This window comes from Loxodonta africana, chromosome 5 (genome assembly GCF_030014295.1).
Source record: "Loxodonta africana isolate mLoxAfr1 chromosome 5, mLoxAfr1.hap2, whole genome shotgun sequence".
Lineage (NCBI taxonomy): Eukaryota > Metazoa > Chordata > Mammalia > Proboscidea > Elephantidae > Loxodonta > Loxodonta africana.
Window position 1 is genome coordinate 149126452 of NC_087346.1, and position 21766 is coordinate 149148217.

Sequence of the window (21766 nt, forward strand, 5' to 3'; positions counted from 1 at the left end):
ATGGCTTTGGGTGCAGCAGCGAATCCCATAGAACTCGTAGCTCCTTCACTCAAGGAAGGAGGAAAGGGTGGCAGTGACTTCATTCCAGGCAACTCAAACATGATATCCCTGGCCTGGGGTGGGGGCAGGGGGCTTGGTGGGAGCCACCTCCGGAACTGCGAGAGTCTGGGCCCAGGAGAAGGAGCTGAAGTGTCTGGTGCAGACCAGGGTGGCTTCTGGGGTATTCCACAAGGAAGGGACCAGCCCAAGAGCTTACAAACATTTGTTGTTGTTAGTTGCCTACTCATGGTGTTAGAGAAAATAACTGCTCCATAGGGTTTACTTGGCTGTACTCTAAATGGAAGGAGATGGCCAGGCCTTTCTTTTGCAGTACTGCTATCTGAGTTTGAAGTGGCAACCTATGGATGGGAAAATGAGCAGAGCCTGGCAGCACCACACCGACCGGCCTGCAGAGGCAGGACGTCATTCAAGGCCTGCAGACGCCCTGCAGGGCGGAGGTTCTGTGGCTGTAACTAACTCCCCACCCCGCCACTGCTGCTCAGTCCGGTCAGGGCCACGCTCAGCGTTCCTCAACCCAGGGTTCAGCCTGTATTCAGGAGGAAGTGGTAGAATCGTGCCTCCTGCAAAGTCCACGAAGCTCAACTCGCTTTACAGAAGGGCTTCTGCTTGGGGACAAAGCCTACACCGACCGAGGATGGGGAATCAGACGTTTCCCGGAAACCAAAAACAGGCCAAGGAGTTCCTGGGTCCCAAACTGCAAGACGTCCCCACAGACCTCTTTACGGGAAGTGCGGCAGACCACGTTGGGGCTCAGGACGCCTCTCCGGTCTGCAGGACCTCAATCTTGGGGCCATCAACCTCACCCAGTGAACCATCTTAAGTGGGAGCCGTACTGTCCTGCATGGGGACTGCAAGAGACAGTAAAGCTGAGAGCACCGCGGGCCTATAGGTTGTTGTACTCGCTCCGCGGCTTGACGTTGCTGCAGAAGCCACCGCCGACCGAGAAGGCTGAGCCAGAGCCTCCAAGGCAACACAAGCAGAGGCCCCTAATCCGAAGGCAGCCCCCAGGAGAAGCCAGACAATATATAACGCGTAGGGATAATGATTATTCCATTCTCTTGGCGCATCACAAGTGAGGAAACACTTCTTCATGCGGTCAGGTTGAGGCTGCCTGTAGCCCGGTGGACATAACCTCCATTTTACAGATGGAGCAACTAAGGTGCAAAGAGGTGATGGGACTTGTTTGAAGTCAGGGGCCATTAAGAGGCAGGGCCAGAGTTTTTCAAAGCCCTGAGGTTTCTTTTAGGATTTGAGGTAGAAGGATAGGTACTTCTTTAGCTCTGGTGCTTCCTTCTACCCCACCCCAGGTTTGGCCCCGGAGTGGTCGGATCACAAAGATGTGGACACGCTTTGAAAACCATTAAGCACTGTGCAATTGGAATGGGCTTGTCATTATTGTTGCCATTGTCACTATGATGATGAATTTCTGGGCAATGTTGAACCAGCTCACCTGAAACAATCAGCCTTGAACCTCAGACCCTTCCGGGGTCTCCAAGTGCCTTGTGGTCTGCTGAGCACAGGCTCCTCAGAGGTGTAAAGACACCGCCTCCACTGGAGGCTCCTGGTTTTAGTTTTTCAGATGAAGAAACGCCAAAACAGGGTTGCAAAAAAAAAAAAAAAAAGTGTTATATTGTAAACGATTACGTCATCTAATAAATTAAGGCGTTTTAAAAAGTCACACACAGAAGTTGTTCAGCATAAATTGGATTGTTAAGATAATTTAAGCATTTATAAAAGAAGGTTGATTCCAAGGGCCCTGCTGGAAGGGGTGGTCCAGTGTCCGGGCCCAGGTTTAAAGTTGGACGATGAACTTTTTTAACTTGTCCGGCATACATCTGAGGCTCTGTCTTCTAGGAGGCAAATGCGAAAAGTCTAAATTTGGGGCAATTTGCAAATGAGTACACTGCACTCTGCCCGAAGCCCCGCCGTTACTGTTGCTACTTTTTGCTTTGAGCCGGGGCGGGAAAAACAGGAGCTTGGCCTTTGGCGCACCCGCAGGTAGCCAGGAGTCCTCGGCTGGGGTGAGCAGCACCTTTCCGTTCCAGTTGGAATGTCAAGTTCAAAGGGAACACCCAACATGGGGGGGGGAGATAGCGAGGGGTCACCTTTCCCGGAGCCAGGTAAACTCGGTCCTAGGCGCAACCGTTTCCTCCATTCGTACGTGAGAGTGCGTGGCGAGCTGTCTGGGTCCAAGGCCTGTTTCTATACACTCATTCTCCTACCAGCACCGGATCTTTCCGCTCCGCGCCCGCCCTCACAGTCCTGGGTGCTACCCGTGGCCCTGCAGTTTGTGCGCCCGCGGAACCAAGAGGGTCACGTCTTTGCACACGCCGCGTGCTCTCCTGCTAGCATCAATCCAAACAGCTTCTGCAATTGCATTGTTAGCTCTTGGCTTGGGGATCCAGCACAGGAGTTGTGCAGGCCTGGGGGCTTCTGGATGAGTCCTTCGGCCTGCATCCTGCCTCCCTTCCCGTTGTCGCCTCAGGCTTTGGCGCTGCGCCGTGCTCCCTATAACCTTGACTGTGACGTGTGCCTGGGGGAGCTGGGGCTACAGAAGTCTGGGGCGCACGGGGCGGGAGCTTCTCTTCCTAGTCTGCTCACCCTAAGGTGAGACTGGGCGAATCGGACTCAGCTGTCCCATAGGGCCACAGACTGTGGCTGCCTCCGGGCCTAGATTCCGCAGACAACTCGCAGCTCTGCCACCGACTTGGTGAATCTTAGAGGAGTAACTTCTCTTCTCTGGGCTTCTATTTTAAAATAATTAAAAGGTTGTGAGCTGCCCCTGAAGGCTCCTAGTTAACGTCTGTCTGGAGTCACACTCACCTCCTGAATGAGGTACAGGAAAAAGCCTTTCTACTTCAAATGGTGAATTACGCTTTTCGTGAGCAATTTTTTTTTTTTTTTAAGAATTTGGGTCGTTCCAAGTTGCCGCTCCTCAGCCCTCCCGGAGAAGGTCATTATCTCTGGGCCTCCTCTGTTCGCTCTCCCGGGCCTGGGACGACTTCTTACACACTGCCCCAGGGAGGGAGTAGACCACTCCGCTTCTGCTGCCGCGCTGGGCTCCTGAGAGTCCCAGTCCTTGGATGGAAAGCGCGTTGAGAAAAAGAGAAAAAAAAAAAAATTAATGTCACAAGTGCATTCTCGCCAGTGGACCTCCAGGAAGCGAGGGTGGGCCGCTCGCTGTAAAACGAGAACCAGTAAAGCCGCTTCTTTTAATAAGCTTATTAACATTTCTGAATGGCTCCACTTGTGCGCGCCAAGGCCTCCCTCCGCGGCGCGGCCAGGCTGTGCCGCGGAGTGTTTTGAGCATTGGCACCCATACGCACACCCGAGCGTGGTGCCTCCAACCTCCGCACGAAGAGCCTGGCCGAGCGACAGAGGCCGGCGGGGCCCTCAGTGCCAACTCAGGACCCCGGCGTCCCAAATGTCTCCCGCCTCACTGCGCACCGCCTCCGGGTCTGCGGCCACCAGAAGTTACACGGCTGCGTGCAGCTGGAGGTCGCGGAAGAGCTCGGGTGACTCTAGATGTAACCCCGCTTGCCCCCGCAGTTTGGCGGCTCGTAGATTGCCCTGCCCCACCCCTTTTTGCTTGTTGTTTGGTCGTCAATAGAACTGACCTGCCTACAGGTAACAAACCCTCCACCCTGGCTCACGAGTCTCGCGTCTTCCTGTGAGAGCCAGCTGGCAGCCGGGCTTCGCCTGCGCGTTTCCGGGACCGGGTGCAGAGGTGGCACCAGGACAACTGGCCCTCGGGAATCCCTCCTACCCGGAGGAGGCTGGGGATGCTGCCCTTGGCTTGTGCTTCCGGGGGAAGTTGAAGGTCGCGCCCTTGGCCCTCCGACTGTGGGAAAGGAAGCTGGACAGACACACATACACGGAGATTGTCCGAGTGCGGGGATACAGAGCCAACAAGAGAGAAGAGGCTGGAGGGGTGACCTCTAAGACCTCTGTATCCTTCAGGCCTCCGTTTAGAGGTCTCAGTCTTTCCCTGAGTCACCTTTTTCCCCAATTCAATTAAAAGTCAATGATAAGTCCCTCCTGAGTGTCCTGCAGTGGCGCTCTCTGGCCTAGCGACCTCTTTGAGAAGATGGCGCTGGGAGTTTGCCCTTGCGTTGGCCCTAGAGACTTTTGCAGGGGGCCTGTGGCTCTTTGACGTCCAGTAGGGACGGACTCACGAATAAGGGCCGGGATCATTCAGCTTTGTCCCTGCCTATTCCCTCCGCCCTCTCCCAGCCCCAACCTGGGTCTTTGAGTGCATGGCCACAGCGCCGGGGTGACAAGACTAGCCCGAGCAGGCCAAGTTTTGCACTAGTTCCCAGGTCCTGCTGGGCGCGGGTCCCGCGAGGAAGGCCCAGAGCGAGTGCCGGGCATGTCTTGCGGTCAAGTTCTCCGGCCTCAGTGCTCAGGGTTCTTCCTGGCGCCTCGGCAGCTGGCTCGGCCGCTACCAGACCCAATAAAACGTCTCGTCATCTCATACCTGACTGTATTAAAATGCACGTTACCTTCTCCTGACCAGCTAAGGGCTGAAGAAAAACCAAACCAGGGTCCGTTTTATATGGGACAGTGGTCTGGTTTCTGAAGTGGGCAAAGACTGTGGTGTGGAATGAGCCAGCCAGCCCGGAGAGCTCAAAGGTCCTGGACTGGAGGAGTGGGGATGCCTTTGGTAGGGAGAAGATGAGGTGGTTGCACCCAGATGCCTGAGTGGGGTGAGCTCAGGTGTATGCCCGGGGTGCAGCGCTGGGGCCAAGACCTAGTGGCTTGTTGAGATCCGGGGCCTCAGAATGATCACTCTAGCCCTCTGCATTCCAAGCGCAAGGCGTGGCACATAGTAAATGTTCAAACGTTTTGGGGTGAAAGACCGGCTCTGCATAGCGGTTTTACATTTTAAGAACGGATTCCTCCCGCCACTTCCTTTGAATCTCGCTGCAGGAGGTGGTTCCACAGGAGGTCACCAGAGCCGGCAAAAGCTAGTAATACGCCTAGGATCGCTCAGCTGGAAAAGTGTAGGTGTCCCTGAACTTGGAGACTCAGGCCCAAGGCCCCTCCCCTTTCTGATATTCCAAGAGGGAAGGTAGTGAGAGCTTTGTCCTGAAAACCCCATGGGAACCAAGGGTGGCTTTGGAGCCAGAAGTTTAGGGAGACCTAGCTCCGCTGTTTGTTGGAAGAAATCAATAATTAACCCCAGCAAATATGAGATAGCCTAAGAACCACCTGCCAGGCTACTACCTGTTACCAGTTGCCCTCCAGCAGATTGCAATTCATGGAGACCTCATGTGTGCAGAACAGAACTGCACTCCATAGGGTTTCCATGGATGTACCTTTGGGAAACAGACTGCCGGGCTTTTCTTCTGAGGTACCTCTGAGTGGGTTCTAACCAGTAACCTTTCTGTCAGTAGTCCAGCACTTAACCATATGCACCACACAGGGTCTCACACCAGAGCAGTAAGACCCACTGCTGTCAAGTTGGTTCCGACTCATAGCCACCCTATAGGACAGAGTAGAACTGCCCATAGGGTTTCCAAGGCTTTAATCTTTACAGAAGCAGCCCGCCACATCTTTCTCCCTAGGAGCAGCTGGTGGGTTCCAACTACTGAACTTTCAATTAGCAGTCGAGTGCTTTAACCACTGTGCAACCAGCCTCCTTCTGAGAGCAGTAGGCACCACAAAATGCTTGTAGCTTAAGTGATAAATATAATTGGAGGATCTTTACATATATAGCTGTATATATATGCATACATGTGTATATACATATATATGTACACATGTGTGTATACATACATATCTGTGTCTGTGTGTGTGTGTGTATGGGAGTGCTGAGCGATTGTAGCAGCTAGAACAGTGAGAACAGTCAGCCCCTTTTGGAAACCTTCTTCAAAAGGCAGTTTCTGTGCAACTGCAGTTATTGTTTTAAAATAAATTCAGTATATAGATGTTTAAGGTGTAGAGAATACAGTAATGGGGAACTTTGCTTTCCAGTGGAGTCTTTCTCTCCAAAAGAACCTGCAGAATAATTCATTTAAAATAATTCTGTCTTATGGTGTCTGTTAGAGACTTGATTTACAAACGTTCTCTCCACATACGCTTCCCCAGCAACGCTGGTTTGTGGGAACTTCCCTCTGAGCCTGCAGTGAGGGGGAGCCAAGTAGGGGCCTTGTGTGAGGCTCACCGCCTGCCCTCGGGGTTCAATCTTGCGGAGATGGCGACTCTGGCAAACACTCAGAAAAGACAGCCAAGGATGTGTCTGGAGAACTGAAGGCCGACCCTTCCCAGGTGCTCAGTGAGAGGAAGATCTCGACAGTGAGCACGGAGAAGAAAGGTAAATCCAGAGTTTTTTTTTTTTTTTTTTTTAAGAGAGAAATCCTTGTTGTGGAGTTGCTGTCTGCTCTGCTCTGTTTTCTTCTGTCTTTTCTCATCAATTTGTTTCGTTGTTCAGAGATTCAGCAAGACAGTATTTCTTGAGCGCCTACTCGGTGCTGGAATAGGGAGGCAAAAGACCTGGCTTTGGTGCAGTTTACCTCTAAGGGGAGGCAGGTGATGGATGTCCTAAAAGAAAAATAAGGCAAGCTGAGAGGCAGAGTGGGCACATGAAGGTGTACTTTTGGAGGTTAGTCAAGGAAGGCTGCTGAAAAGCGAAATATGTGCTAGAGTGCTTTTGGTGCAGGCGGGGTGCTAGGGCCTCTTCATTGCCTTTCTGGCACCATTTGTATGGTCAAGGTCTCCATTCTGGGCTGAGTCTTTGTCCCTTTGTCCCCTCATTTCGTCCCCTCTCTTTGCCTTCCCTACTTTGGGTGTTTGAAGAGCCGCGCAGTGGGGGTGGAGACCAGGCCCAGAATCCCAGTGCAGGCTGCATCTCCTCACCCGGCTCCCCCGCTCCAGAGGCCAAGAGGTGTTGAATGGAGGATGGCCTAGGATGTAGGTGACCTCTGACAGCGAGGGCTGAGGTCCGCAGTCCCTGAGGTCCTTGGAGCTGCTGGGACTCATGAGATGTTTTGGGGAGGCTCAGGGGCAGCACAGCTTCCCCCATTCGAGGCACCCAAGCCCTTGCTTCTCCCAGTCAGCAGCCCTCCAAGCCCGGGGGGCCAATCCCCATCCCAGCAACCAATGAACCAGCTCACTGTTTCATGACTGCAATAAGTACTTTGTGCCAATTATCTCATCCATTTCTCCCAGCAGTCCTATTACTCCATTTTGGGGATCGACCCTACAACGCTGCTAGTTTCGGTGGAGCTGGGATAAGACCCTGACTGTCTGGCTCCACACCCCTTAGCCCTGGCCACACCACAGTTCCCCACCGCAGAGCCACAGCCTGGAGGAGCCCTTGTACGGAGGGGAAAAATAAGCCCAGGAGATAGTAAGTGATTGAACGAGTGCCAACCTCTGCCAGGCATGGGGTTAGATGTTTTATGTTCATTAGCTCAGTCCATTTTCACAACCTCTCTGAAAGGCAGAATTCCCACCCCAGCGGCTGATGGGGACAGAGGGACAGATAGGCGAGGTCTGTTGTCCAAGACTGTGCAGGGTGAAATAGCAGCATAGTGTTAAAGCTTCAGAGCCAGGGCCAGGCCCTTGGCAGAGCTTCCTAATATCTCATCCTCAGTTTCCCCATCTGAGCAAAGGTGATATACAGGGCTGCTGCGGGGGGAGGAGGGGAGAGGGCAGGGATATTGTAGATAAAGCCCCTTGGAGTTAGTCCCTAATACAGCAAAATCTTAGAAGATTGTATAACAGATACAAGGTTGGAGGGGAACCAGCCTTTCTAGACTCCAGCCCCGTGTCTCCTTTTTTCCTGCCTGCAGAAGGGAGAGAATTTCCCCTGAACTCCCTGCTGGAGAGGCAGCAAAGGAGGGGAAACTGCCTTTTTATCTCCAGGAGGGACTGAGGCAACACCATGAAAAGGAAGGCTGCCTCATAATCCTGGATTCTTAGTCCTAGCTCCATTTACCTCTCTTTGGTGATAGGGGGTTATTAGTGAACTGGTGATTGGGGCAGACCCCAAGAGACAGGGTAGAGGCTGGAGTGACCCTTTGCCAACCTGGGATGGGCCCAGCAGAGACCCCTCAGTTGCTCTGATCTTGCCCCTCCCCATATTCAACCCCAATCCCCATCACTGTGCCCCCGCCCCCCTACCCGCCACGGTCCAGGGACCAGGAGCTCTGCGTGGGCTCTGCGCTGACCATACCTGGTTTCATTTAATCCTCAGGAGAACCCCACGAAGTGGGTGGGATTATCCCTCTTTTACCGATGAGGGAGCAAAGTTCAGGAAGGTCAAGTAACTTGGGCAGGGTCACACAGCTTGGAAGTGGTGAGCAGGGAGCTAGCTCTGGGGCCTGTGGCACTTCAAAGTTTCCAGCTACTGCCCGAGACGCCTTCGCGCCCACTCTCACTCCTAAGGGCGGGGGCCTGGCGGTGGGGAAAGCAGGGCGACTCCCACCAGGGGGCGGGGAAGGGGGAATTAATTCTCGGGGCAGTTTCCTATTAAGAAAACACCAGGGCCCGCCGCCTCCTCCGCCGGGCCGCCGCGGCTCGGCCTCCCGAAGGCGAGGCCTGTATATTTGTAGTTTGATTCCGCCCGTCAAGGCTAATTTCTCCCTACAACTTAATGGACTCGGCTTGACGTGCGTAATGATTGCTAATCACGAACGTTATTTTCGCGAGCGCGGAGACATGTTCCAGTTGTTGTGATAGATCGCGTTTCAGCCATAATGACGGAAAATTACCATTTCTAATTCTCCGGTTTTTGACACCTAAATCCACAGACCATATGTGGCGGCGGGAACTCTGGGCCCGGGTCCTCCCTCCGCGCCTGGCCAAAGTACTCAGGCTGCGCGAGGCTCCCTCCAGCCGCGCCCAAAAGGGTGGAGCCGGAGGAGCCCGTAGGGTGGCCTAGATTTGGGGCCCCTCCGCCTTCCGACCCCTCCCCCCAACAGGAGATTACCGCCACCACCACGTGGCAAAAAAGCAGCGTTTGGAAGGGGCCCCACAACTTGAGGCGTCTTTGAGGCTCATTTTACAGATGTGGACACTGAAGGGGAGAAAGCATAGCAGCTTGTTCAAAATTTCCTGTTTAGTCATCGGTGGGTAATTCTGCGCAGAACCTTTCCTGGGGGTTTCAATTGTGATACTGTTGGGTCCCTCACCCCAGGAAAGAGAAGCCTGGCTTTTTTTTTTTTTTTTTTTTGTGTTTAAAGCCTCGATGCCATCAGCCAGGCAAAGCTTTTACGGAGCTCAGAAAACGTCTGTGAATGTGCCTGGGTGGCGCAAACGATTTATGCTCGTTTACTAAATTAAAGGTTGGCGGTTCCACCCACTCAGCAGCGCTGGGGAAGAGAGGCCTGGCGATCTGCTTCCATAAAGAATACAGCCAAGAAAACACATGGGGTCACCATGAGTCAGAATCAACTACATAGCAAAGGGGTTTTATTTATTTATTTGTTTGGCACCCTCTCTGGGTTAAGCACAAACAAGAAAATTGAGGCACAGAAAGGTGAAGTAATTTGCTCAGGATCGGAGCGTTGGTATGAGCTGGAGTGGGTCCCAGAACTCCTGCTCTTCACCACATTTTAGGCAGCACAATTCACCCTGACCTCTCGTATTGGGTGCTCACACCACGGGTGTGGACTATTATCACCACGTTTGTTGTTATTTGCCCTCCAGTTGATTCAGACTCTTGGCGAGAACTGCATTCCACAGGGTTTTCAAGGCTATGACCTTTCAAAGCAGGTCGGCAGGCCTTACTCCTTAGGCGCCTCTCGTGGGTTGGAACAGTGAGCCTGTCTGTTAGTAGTCCAGCGCTTAACCCTTTGCGCCTGAGGTTAGCAGATGGAAAGCAGAAAACAATGCTACTTCGTTCAGGTCCGGGTTCTTGCCCACTCCAGAGGTTCTGGGAGCCCAACTAACCTCCTTATCTGCCAACATTCCTCAATTTGTTTCGGGAGTCACTTCCTGCGTGCCTTCCGGAACCCCCAGCTCAGGCGCGGGTTTACACGAGGCCCCGGGGAGAGAGAAGGGAAGAGACACTGCTCCACCCACCAGCGGCTCACAGTCCAGGAACAATCTGGCACCACACAGCCGTGAGACCCTAATATTGGCGGACACACTTTGTGCAAGGGGAGCACGAAGGACCCAAGGTGGGGGAGAGTAGGCGTCAGCTCAGAGCTTCCTAGCCCTGCTTCCTTAAGGAAGATACCACAGAACCTCAGCTTTGTCTTCTGTAAAATGGACTAGGAGGTCGGTAGGGGCCTCCAGTCCTGGCCCCTAGAAGGTTCCAACCAACCATTGCCTAGGCTCTATCCCACGCAGTCCCTGGAAGCCTCTGCGCCACTCCCACGGCGGCTGGTGGCGGAACACTGCAGGTGCGAAGGAAGGCGCCCTAAATCAGGCAAGGAAGCAGGAACAGGGCCGCGAGTTTCTCTGGAGGGCGCTGGAGCATCCCCAGAGGTTAGCTGCCGTCGGTGCCGAGCTCTGAGCCCAGGGGAGGTGGCGGGTGGGCCCTGGTCCTCGCTCCGTCTTCGGCTTGGCGAGGAGACCCTGCGATTTCCACCGGGAGAGGACAGGGCTCGGGTCTAAGCCCGTTCCGCCTAGCACAGGAGAACCGTGGCGGCGGGAAGAGGAGATCCTCCAGCGAAGTCCACGAGACCAAGCGCCCTGCGGGAAACCGATAGCTGGAGAAGAGAATCACAGGCCAAACCTGAAAGCAGGGTGCGACTCTGAGCTCCGCGCGTCAGCCCCTATCCGACCCTAGTGCGCGCGCCCGTCCCAGCCCTGGCGCGCCTCGCTCTGCGCTGCTCCCGCGGGTCCCACCGCGCCGGGTGCCCCTTTCCCACTCCAGTTCTGCTTGCGGCCACATTATTGTCTCTGATAAAACGACTTCAGAAGCCACTTCGGAAGCGGTAGGAGGGAGTGGCAGAAAATATATCCGAGGTGCACTACCAACGTAAACGCAAAAGCAGCTGGCTTCTTTGTAACCCCTACCAGGGGCGGGTTAACCAGTAAGCACGGTATGCACCGGTTTACAGTAAACAAGGTACGCACGGGCTTAACTTGCTTACTTACCAGTCTGTAGTGCACAATTTCACAGGGGTTGCGCCACAGGATGGGCTTAATTGTGCTTACTTACGAATTCGTAGTGCACAATTTCAAACGTGGAACTGTGCACTACGGTTTAGTAAATAAGCACAATTAAGCCCGTGCGTACCCTGCTTATTGGGTAATCCCTCCCTGCGGGCCTAGCCCTTGCCAACCCCACTCCCAAAGCTGGGCTTCGTTGGTGAAAAAGAAATGTCTTGAGAATACATTTTAGACACAGCTAAATTGGAAGGAAGCTGAGGACGTTTAACTCTCAGGACAGACTCAGAGCCGGTTTGGCTCATACCCTGGGCGGTTTTGAGGCTGAGGTGCGTCGTGTCCGCCTCGACTTTAGGTTCTGGTTCCTTATTAAAATGAAAGAATAACAGATTCCCTAGCTACCTCCCCCACAAAAAGGGAGGTGCAAATAGAAGGATGTTCATGGAAGCCCTTTGTAACCAGCAAGGAGTATGGAAAGGGCAGTCTGTGGATGTAGATGCCGGCCCTGTACCTCTAAGGATGTGTGCAGAGGCCGTGGACAGGTGGGCTGTACGTTCCTGCCATTCAGGTGGCTAGGGCAAGCTGCAGGCCTTCAAGAGTTGCTTTGGCTGCTTATTTTACCAAAGTGCAGACTGAGACCATGCCTGGAGGTAGTGGCCCCCCTCAGTTCTTTCAGCAACTTGAAGCTTTAGCTTAGCAGAGAAAACTCCATCAAAGAGGACATTCTTATAAAGAAGATGGTAGGTTTTGGTGCAGAGGCCTCTGAGCAAAGGCAGCTTCCATTTTTTTTTTTTTCATCCAGCATAGAGGCTTCTGCAGCCAGACTACCTGGGAATCAAGCTCAACTCTGCCTTTTACTGGCTGTATGACACCCCGTCTCAGTTTGCGCGTCTGTAAATTGGGGCTAGCAACAGAACCTACCCCATAGTGTCTTGCTGAGGATGAAATGAGTTTAAATTTAAAATTGCCTTAGAATAATGCTTGGCATATGTCGTTAGGTGCCATCCAGTCGGTTCTGACTCCTAGAAACCCTAGGTACAATAGAAGGAAACACCACCTGGTCCTGCGCCATCCTCACAACCATTATGCTTGAGCCTATTATTGCAGCCACTATGTCAACTTATCTCACTGAGGGTATTCCTCTTTTTCACTGACCCTTTGCTTCTCCAGGTACTGGCCCCTCCTGATAACTTGTCCAAAGTATGTGAGATGAAGTCTTGCCATCCTCGCTCCTAAGGAGAATTCTGGCTGTACTTGGCTTATGTTGTTGTTGTTAGGTGCTGTCAAGTTGGTCCTGACTCATAGTGACCCTATAGGTCAGTGTAGAACTGCCCCATAGCATTTACAAGGATCACCTGGTGGATTTGAACTGCCAACCTTTTGGTTACCAGCTGAGCTGTTAATCACTATGCCACCAGGGCTCCGCTTGGCATATAGTAAGTGCTTAATCACTGGCGCCTGACATATAGTAAGCACTCAATATGTGATATCTCTTTTCAAGGACACCATTGCTCACATAAGAAGTCTGTGGTAGACCAATGGAACCTGAACGAGCCTTGCAGAGAGGTGCTTTAAGCGTTGCCTAGGATGGCAAGTAGGAGGGGAGCCTCTCTAGAAGCCTGGATGGTGATGTGAACTCTGCCACTTACTAGCCAGATGACCTTGAATACTTAATCTTTAATTGTTAATCTCTCTGTGCTTCAGTTTCCTCCGGTGTATAAGGAAGGTGGAAACCCTGGTGGCATAGTGGTTAAGAACTATGGCTGCTGACCTAAAGGTTGGCAGTTTGAATCCACCAGGCAATCCTTGGAAACCCTACAGGGCAGTTCTCCTCTGTCCTATAGGGTCACTATGAGTTGGAATCCACTCCATGGCAACAGTTCTTTTTTTTTTTTTTTTTTTTTGTAATGAAGATACTAGCATGCCTATGCTGTAGGGTTATTATGGGACTTAATTAAATTAATGTAGGTAAAGCAATATGTAGCAAGTAAGGGCTTGGCACCGTTAGGGTTCAATAGTGTGAGCTTCTGTTCTTAGTATATAAACTGCCCTTATAGACATTGTCAGCATATTGGAAGATGAGGTAAGTGGTCAATGCTATGGCAATTGGGTGTGATTTTTCTGACAAGGACTTCAGGGATGATCTGAGATCAAGAGTGACTTGACCACTCACTAGCTGGTTGGCCTTGCACCAGTCAGAACCTCTCTGAGCTGGTTGCTACCTTTCCAAGGAGGATGACAATTTCACTTAGCGAAGGCTCCAGAATTCCCGTATAAGAAGGACTCTGCAGTCTGGGAAGCACGTCTTCAAGCTGTTCTGGCAGCAAACTGCCTCTTGACTTAGACTGGATCCCAGGTGGAGGCACTTTAGTTGCCCTTTGCTGCCTAGCCCACTCATAAAGGGCAAAAAGCTGTGCTATTCCTATTGTAATTCCCTAGGCCTGAGGTCTGAGGTGGGGCACAGAGCTGGATTGGCCTGATGAAGAAAAGCGGAATTTCTCTAGTCCTGGGGCGAACCAGAAAAACCAAACCTGCTGCTGAGAGTCCATTCTGACTATAGAGACCCCATTTGTTAGAGGAGAACTGCTCTATAGAGTTTTCTTGGCTGTAATCTTTACGGAAGCAGGAAAAAGGTCACCAAGGCTTTCTTCTGCGGTACCCCTGGTGAGACCAACCACCAATCTTTACCTAAGCAGCCCATAGCAAACCTCTAAAGTCACAGGTAACTGTTAGTCCTGGGGGCAGCAGGAAATTAAGTAGGGGTAACTTTTATCCATCATAACATTCAGCTGAAGGTCAGAATTCATCTGGAGTTCACAACTGCCTCTTTGGGGAAGACAATCCTGACCACTTATCACATCTTGTGAAGCACTTACTGTGTGCCAGTCCTGGGGCAAGAGCTCCACAGGCTCAGTACTTTGAGACGGGAAACTAATTTAGAGCATGCAACACGCTTGGTGCCATACCTACCATACAGCACTGGAAAGATAGGAGCCCTGTGATTAAGTCAGATCGTAAGTGTCTGAAAATAAAAGGGCCTCTGCAGGAGGATCTCCTGGGCCATATTTACAAGAAGGCCCACAGGGTATTTGTAAGCAGTCCCAGAAGTCTTTGAAGAGCTCATGGTGCCACTTAGGTCCATTTTACTGAAGGAGATCATGAGGTTCAGAGAAGCCATTGCTACCGGAATTTCCCTCCCTACGTGGAGCCTTGGTGGTGCAATGGTTAAGCGATTGGCTGCTAACAGGAAGGTTGTCAATTCAAATCCACCAGCCACTCCAGGAGAGAAAAGACCTGGCAATATGCTCCCATAAGGATTACTCTGTCCCATTGGGTTGCTATGAATTGGACACAACAATATGTATGTGTTGCACACAACATGTATGTGTTGCACATAACAACAACCTGAAGCTACCTTAACAGTTCTGTAGAGAATTGGTGCGTGCTGGGGGCCCCTTGGCCTGGCTCCTGAGCTCCCCAGTGCTAGGCTTTAGTGCTGGAGAATGGCTGGAAGGAACTATGCGGCCTCTCTAAAGCCCCTCTGCCTGGTGTCTGTGGCTCGTTTTGGTGCACCTCATCCTTACAGCCTGCAGGGCACTCAGCTAGTTCGCTCCTGCGCAAAAGCTGGCTGGACCATGAGGCCTGGGAGAGGGAAGGGGATCTCAGTGCTTTTGGCTTCCGGGCCTGCTCACTGCATTCAGAAGCAGGCTAATGACAGTGACAGTGATTGTTGGGCTTTCCGGAGATGGCAGCCACTATGACACATTACCAGCTGCCTTCCCGTCAATTCGCGCTCACGGCAACCCCGTGTGTGCAGAGCGGAACTGCTTCGCAGGAGTCTCAAAGCTGTGACCTTTCGGAAGCAGATTGCCAGGCTTTTCTCCCGAAGCCCTCTGGGTGTGTTCAAATGGCCAATCTTTCCGTTAGTAGTGGAGCATTTAACCCATCGGCCCAGCCAGGGGCTCCTAGGACCCACTGGATGATTTAATTTTCTCAATCCATTCTCGGAGAGGCATGCCACCATCACCCTCAGTTTACAGCTGAGGGGACCAAGGTACACAGCTGTGAATTTCTCCGTGGAATCTGGATTTGAACCTCCAGCTTAGGTTGAGAGCTTGAAGCCCCTCCCCCATGCCTCTACCGCCCCTGCTGTTGTCCCCAGGGCCCAGAGGGTATTTGACATCTGGTAACATCTGGTAGGCTTCTTAAAGTATTTGTGGAAAGAGGAAGATACTGTTATTCTCGTGTTTCCAGTGAGGAAACTGAGCTTGTAGAGAGAAAGTCACTGGCTACAGGGTAGAGCGAGTGGGTGGAATTGCTGGACCAACTCAGGCGTCTCCGAAGCGGAAGAACTCCGGAAAGGGGGTCGAAGCCCTGTTGGCGCGCGTCTCGAGTGGACTTGGGGACAGTAATCGCGGTAGCCCGGCAACAGCCTGACATATCCTACCTCCAAAACCCTGTTCCTCGGTCCCAAGAAGAGCATTGGGGTTGCGAGTAATAGGCTCTATTAGCCTGCGTAGACGTAGAATTCGACCCCTGCTGTTTGGCGCCCAAGGGCTCTCGGTTGGTCCGTGGAGGATGTGGAATTAGCTTTATTGCCGGCGCGCTCTGTTCTGAAGGCCGCCCTGATCCTCTCCACTGCCTCACCCTTCCCTCTCCCCAAACGCAGGGCCCACCCTGGCGCCCGAGGCGCTGCAGCAGGGAGGGTAGGGATGCCCGGCGCCCGCCCAGCACCGCGGGCGGAAAGGACTAGGCCGGGAATCGCGACTCGGGGTCGTGGCTGGACCAGCCGCCGGGTAGGGTGGGCTGTGAGGCGGGTCGGGCAGGCGCGGGAGGGTTGGAATTGGGTAGGGGCGCAGGAGCGGCGAGGTTTGGGTGCGATGGGGTTGAGGAGTGAAGCAGGTACTCCCGCGAGGCCACTTGGCTCCGATGCAAATTTTCCTTCCCCTCCTAGCCCATCTTGGCGGGAGAGGTGTAGGGTGAAGCTGGTTGTAACCGGCCTTTGCCCTCCAAGCTGGGCCATCCCCTCCAGCCTGTGCGGCAACCACAGCGCTCCCTAAAGCCCCAGCACCTTGGAGGAGGGAGGAGAGGAGGTTCAAGTACAAAAGGGGGGGAGGGGGGAGGGAAGGAATGAGTCCTCCAAGTCCCAGCAGTGTTGTGCGCTGCCGGACCACTCCTGCGTAGAGCTTTGGGTAGCCCCCAACCCTCCTTGTACCCCAAGTCCTCCAGTAAGACTAAGAGGAGTTTGTTCATTTCCCTCAGTGGGGTGGTTGTAAAGAGGGATGACGCTTTTGTTAGTTGCTGGTGGACCCGATTCATGGGGACCCCATGTGTTAGAGTAGAGCTGACTTCCATAAGGTTTTCTTGGCTGTAATCTTTATGGAACAGATCACCAGGCCTATCTTCCGAGGTACACTTGGTGGGTTGGGAACCCCAACCTCTGGGTTAGCAGTTAAGTGCAAACCCTTTGCATCACGTTGTTGTCGTTGTGTGCTGTCCAGTGGATTCAGACTCATAGTGATCCTGTAGGACAGAGTAGAACTGCCTCATAGGTTTTCCTAGGCTGTAATCTTTACGTGACCTGATCGCCAGGCCTTATTTGCGGTGACTTCTAATTTCCTTCCCGCACCACCCACCTTTCACTTAGCAACCCAGCGCTTAACTACTGTGCCACCAGGGCTTCCTAGGGAACTTAAAGAGGGACGAAAGTGCTTCCAAAGTGAGAAAGTTTGCCTGCAGTTTCAGGGCCTTTGCAAGCTTCAAACTAAGTAACCATTCAGTGGACAATGTGCTTGGTTTCAGAGCGTGGGCCTAGGGATCAGCATTCTATCCTCAGGTGGTCTTGACGCACGGTGGCTCACGGACCTCACAGCCAGACGCCGTGTGCTTCCTGCGTAGGAAGGAGGCAGGGAGTAGGGTTATGGCTTGTTCACCATCTCCTGGGAGCCACGGTGCCAGGCGCGCTGGGGATACAGGGACCAACAAGGACCTGCCCTCAGGGAGATGGCAGCTTTGCAGCTGGGAATCAGGCCTGGGACCAGGAATATGCATTTAAGCCACGTCCTCCAACGAGGTGCCACAACGCGAAGTCTGCAGTGTAAACGCGCTGATGCCGGCCCTTGCTCCCCTGACCACTCTCCTCCTCGGAGCTGCTTTCGCGCCCTGAGGTCTAGTGGTGCGCGCGGTGCGGGGACCTGACAACACTGGCGCCCCCAGGACCCCGCAGGACAGGGGAGTGGGGAGGGGGGCGCGAATCCCCCAGTTCTGCAGGGGCTCCGCCGGCGTTGGCGTTGTCTCTTTTTCCAGCCACCCCACTCGGGGTCCGACCTTAGAGGTGGACGAGGCCTCGGCCGGAGTGCGTGGCGGCGGTTTCGCGACTGCGGATCAGAGGGAGGCGAGCCTTTTCTAACCTCGGCCTTGCCGCGGTTTGCCCACCGTGCGGGAGCAAACTGGGTCTGGCTGTGGCCGAGCAGGGAACACGAGGGGGACGCATTTGTCCCGCGGAGAACAAGGGCGTCGCTTACCGCCACCCTCGGCGCGGGTCACCTCAGGCTTCCCAAGACGGCGGGTTTGCGCCAGGCCTCGCTGCCAAGGGGAGCCACCTGCGGAGGCCTCTGGCGAGTGCTGAACAGAACACACACCTGGAACGTGCCCCTCCCCAGCTCCCAGCTCAAAGCCCTTTCCTGGCCTGTTTGAAATGAAGCGAGAGGCTTTGCCTTTCCCTTGGGTACAAGGTTAATGAAGTCGTCGGGGATCCACAAGCAAACAGTGTTTGCTCTCCCTTACCTATCCAGGTGACTTATTTGCGGTGACTTCTAATTTCCTTCCCCAAAGAAAACCATGTCCTTCTGTCTTTCCACCCTCCCCCCCTCCCCTTAGCTTAAATGCTTATGAAAAATGGTTGGGAAAACATCTTCAGTGGCCTTGGGTTCTCCTAGAAAAACAAGCAAAACCCAGACTTCACTAGTAATAGTGAAAACTTGAAAATTCAGCTCTTTATCCCAGGCTTCCCCTGTTTTCAAACCCATAACTCCAGCATGTCTGGAGTTTAAAATGTCAAACTTGATATCTGGCTGTTTTACAAAGATGACTTGGTTGATGGATGATTGAAAATATAAAAGGAGTTAATCTGATGGGCCTGCCTTCCCTCCTTTTCTTTTGCTGAATCCCACTATCGGCTTGCTGAGTGACCCATGCCAGGACTCAAAAATTTTGTGTCAATATATTGGCAGTTTATGGGGGTGGGGGGGGAAGATGGAATATCTAGCTAATGAAATTTAACAAGAATAACGTTAGAATTTTCCCTTCTTCTTCGTTCTCCTTGGTTTCATTTATATGGAATTCCATATAAAATATAAACAGCTTATATAAAAAGCTTGCAAAGCATTACATTAACCAAAAAATACAGGGAATGAAACAATTAAGGAGCACATATAAGCATATTAATTCTTCCACCTTGCACAGGCAGCTATGTGCTCTACATGACCTTTTTCGTTACTACATGAGCTGTTAAATGTATGAAGTAGGTACATTTGTGAGTACATTAACACGCTAGGAGAACTTGAACTTGTTCATTTCCTGGCATTTATGGGCCTGGTTGGGTTGTATGGGCTTGCTTTACACATGCTTATGTGCCCTGAACTCCCATTGACTTCTAAAATCCCACCTCCTTGGATGGAAGGAGGCAAGCAGAAAATGACAAGATCAAGTATAAATTGGCCTAACTGATGCTGTCTGCATGTGCCTTAGATCAACTGCACCCCACAGAGGTCCTGGTCCCAGGACATGAGGTATGCTCTTGACTCTTCAAGAAACTGGGCCTGGGTCCCTTTCTTGACCCAGCGGTCTTTCCAGAGACCACATGGCAAGTCCATCATTATTACATCAGCAGTGTTTTTTTTTTTGCCATTGGTTTTGCCTGGGCAGCCCTCCCAACTTCATCTAAAAAATGTGAAGCCTAAATCAAAGCCCGCTGTGCTCCCTCAGCAAACCATCCAGTCTTCTCCCTTAGTGCAAAGACTTTGAAATAATTCTCACCTCTCCTCCCCCCTCACAAACACAATGAACCACTTGTAGCTTTTACCCAGGGTTTTTACAGTCTTTTATTCTCAATCATAAAGTTGAAAATAATTTTATAGGATAATGAGATCTGTCCTATAGGGTCGCTATGAGTCAGAATTGACTCGACAGCACTGGGCACTGGGTTAAGATCCCTAGAAATGGGTTACTCTGTAAAGAATAGATAGTCTGCCAAAGAAATAACAGTCTTGGGTCCTCATGGGTGTTGCAATGCAAGAGAATTAATTTCTATTACCTGAAAAAGCTGCTTACCAAACCAAGAAAGTGGGAAAAAAAAACTGTACCTCTCCCTACCGTCCATATATATTTTCTTTGTGTGTGTGAGTGTTTAATAGAAAGCTAGCAAAAAGTGGCTCGTTTGAATAAGGAATTGGAATAAAGAGCAAGGCTTTAGAACTGTACTTGACAGTGGACTATGTAAAGCCAATTTAAAGTCGGCCTCAAGATGAATCTTGCAATAAATATGTAAAATATGATTTGGTTTACATGCAAATGATGTGAGAAGAAAAATACCATGATTGTTTTTAAGACAGCAAAGAGCTTTGAAGAAAAGTAGAAAATGCTATTTTTCATTTTTATGTCCTGTTTATGAGAACAGATATTTTGGAGGAAAAAAAAATTAGGATATTTTTGTGGAAAAGTATTTTACGGATGATGCAGATTTTTTATATGGTGGCTGTAGGCTGTCTATGATGGGTCAACTGACATGCGAACTGAGCACTGATAAAGTTTTAAAAGATGTGACTGATCATTTTGGTCTAAAAATATCCCATTTAATTAAAAAGAAAAAAATCGGACATGGAGACAAGGGTTAGCATTTTGGAATGCTTGTTATGTGCTAGGCACCATGTGGTGCCTTACAAACATTGCCTAATTTCCTCCTTATCAAAGTCTTATGATGCAGATATTATTCCCACTTAAACCAAAAAAAAACCCAACCCGTTGCCATGGAGTCGATTCCAACTCATAGTAACCCTATAGGACAGAGTAGAACTGCCCCATAGTTTCCAAGGAGTGCCAAGGTGGATTCCAACTGCCAGCCCTTTGGTTAGCAGCTGTAGCACTTGACCACTACGCCACCAGGGTTTCCAATCCCACCAAACAGGTGAGCAAATCAAGGCTGAGACAGTATAAGTACTTTGCTCGCAGGCAGAGAGAGAGTGAATGTTGGAACTGGGGTTGACTGACTTTAAAACCCAAACTTGAGCCACTTCTCTAAGCTGCATTACTTCATTGACGTGAGAGCCATGTAGCTGCGTTTCACAGGACAGATGCATGAATTCACAGAACCTTGTATTCAAAAAATATTTACTAAATGAAAATGGTTCAAGTTGAAATGGTAGAATTGGCTATGGACTTGGACATAGAGAAAAATCACCTGGCTTTCAAGAAGGTGGTCTCATTTGCTAGGCCTAAAAGGTTTTACTTTACCCTTCCGTTCTGAAAATGTTATTTTTTGGGAGCAAAACCAGTGGTGAAGTTCAGAAATGGAAATGCCAGTATAAAGAATGAAAGCCTGGAACTTCATCAAGCTGAAAACCCCGGGGAGCCCACGTGGGGGGTGGGGGGCGCACATGTGTATTCATTTCCTATCAGACAATTTCCTAAGCCTGACAGATTTCATGTGGCATCTTCCTCTGTCTATTGAAAACATTTTTCTTTAATATTTGTTTACTAAAAAGTGTAACTCCAAGGGCCAAATTCCCTGGCTTGTGTACTGAAGATATTCAGAGTTTTGAGCGTTAAGAAGAGCTGTGAATTAATCCCTGAGAAAAATTCCTTCCATTTCCAAGTCTGCCAATTCAGGATTTTCAGAAAGGATAGTTGACCAAGGAAATTAAATTCTCCTTTACTATGCAGATGTCGAGAAAGAGCGTGCTCTTCAAAGCAAAACTAGGAAACACAAGACTTTTCACTTGGAAATATGTTTTCCTCTTGCTCTTGGTATCTAAATAAGTTTGTGTTTCCTATGAAAGTTTTAGTCCCTTTATTCTTTGTTAATTGTGGTAGTGATTATTTATAAACGAGGAACAACGTCCTAGAAAGGAAAAGTTCTGTTACAATCACCAACTCTCTGCAATGGGAAAAAAGTAAGCTGGCATTAACATGCATGCCTCGAAGGCTGCAGTTTTAAATTTGACCCTAATAGTCCCAATACTTAGCAATAGCAATATTATTTCGTGGTTGATGAGTCTTTATTGAATCGTATTTATACAATGTGACGAACTCTGGTGGAACAGGTTAATTGCTGTCTTTTTAATAGGGAACTATTGCTACTGGCTTACCTTCTATAAGGCATGCACTTGGAGTTGTTCTTCAGTGCTGGGAGGGCTAACGAAGGCCAATTTAAAGCAATTTTCTTGAAGACTGCTGCTCAACCCTGTCCGACTTGTAATTCCAACACTTACGCCAGGCAGGAGGGAGTAGGGAGAAGTTAGTAAACACATTTATATATATTAATATTCGTGTTATTTTAGTTCTTTAGAGTTCGGTTATCTTGCAGGCAACTGGTCAATTAATATAGACCTGATATATTCAAAGCATGTACTACACTGATAAATGC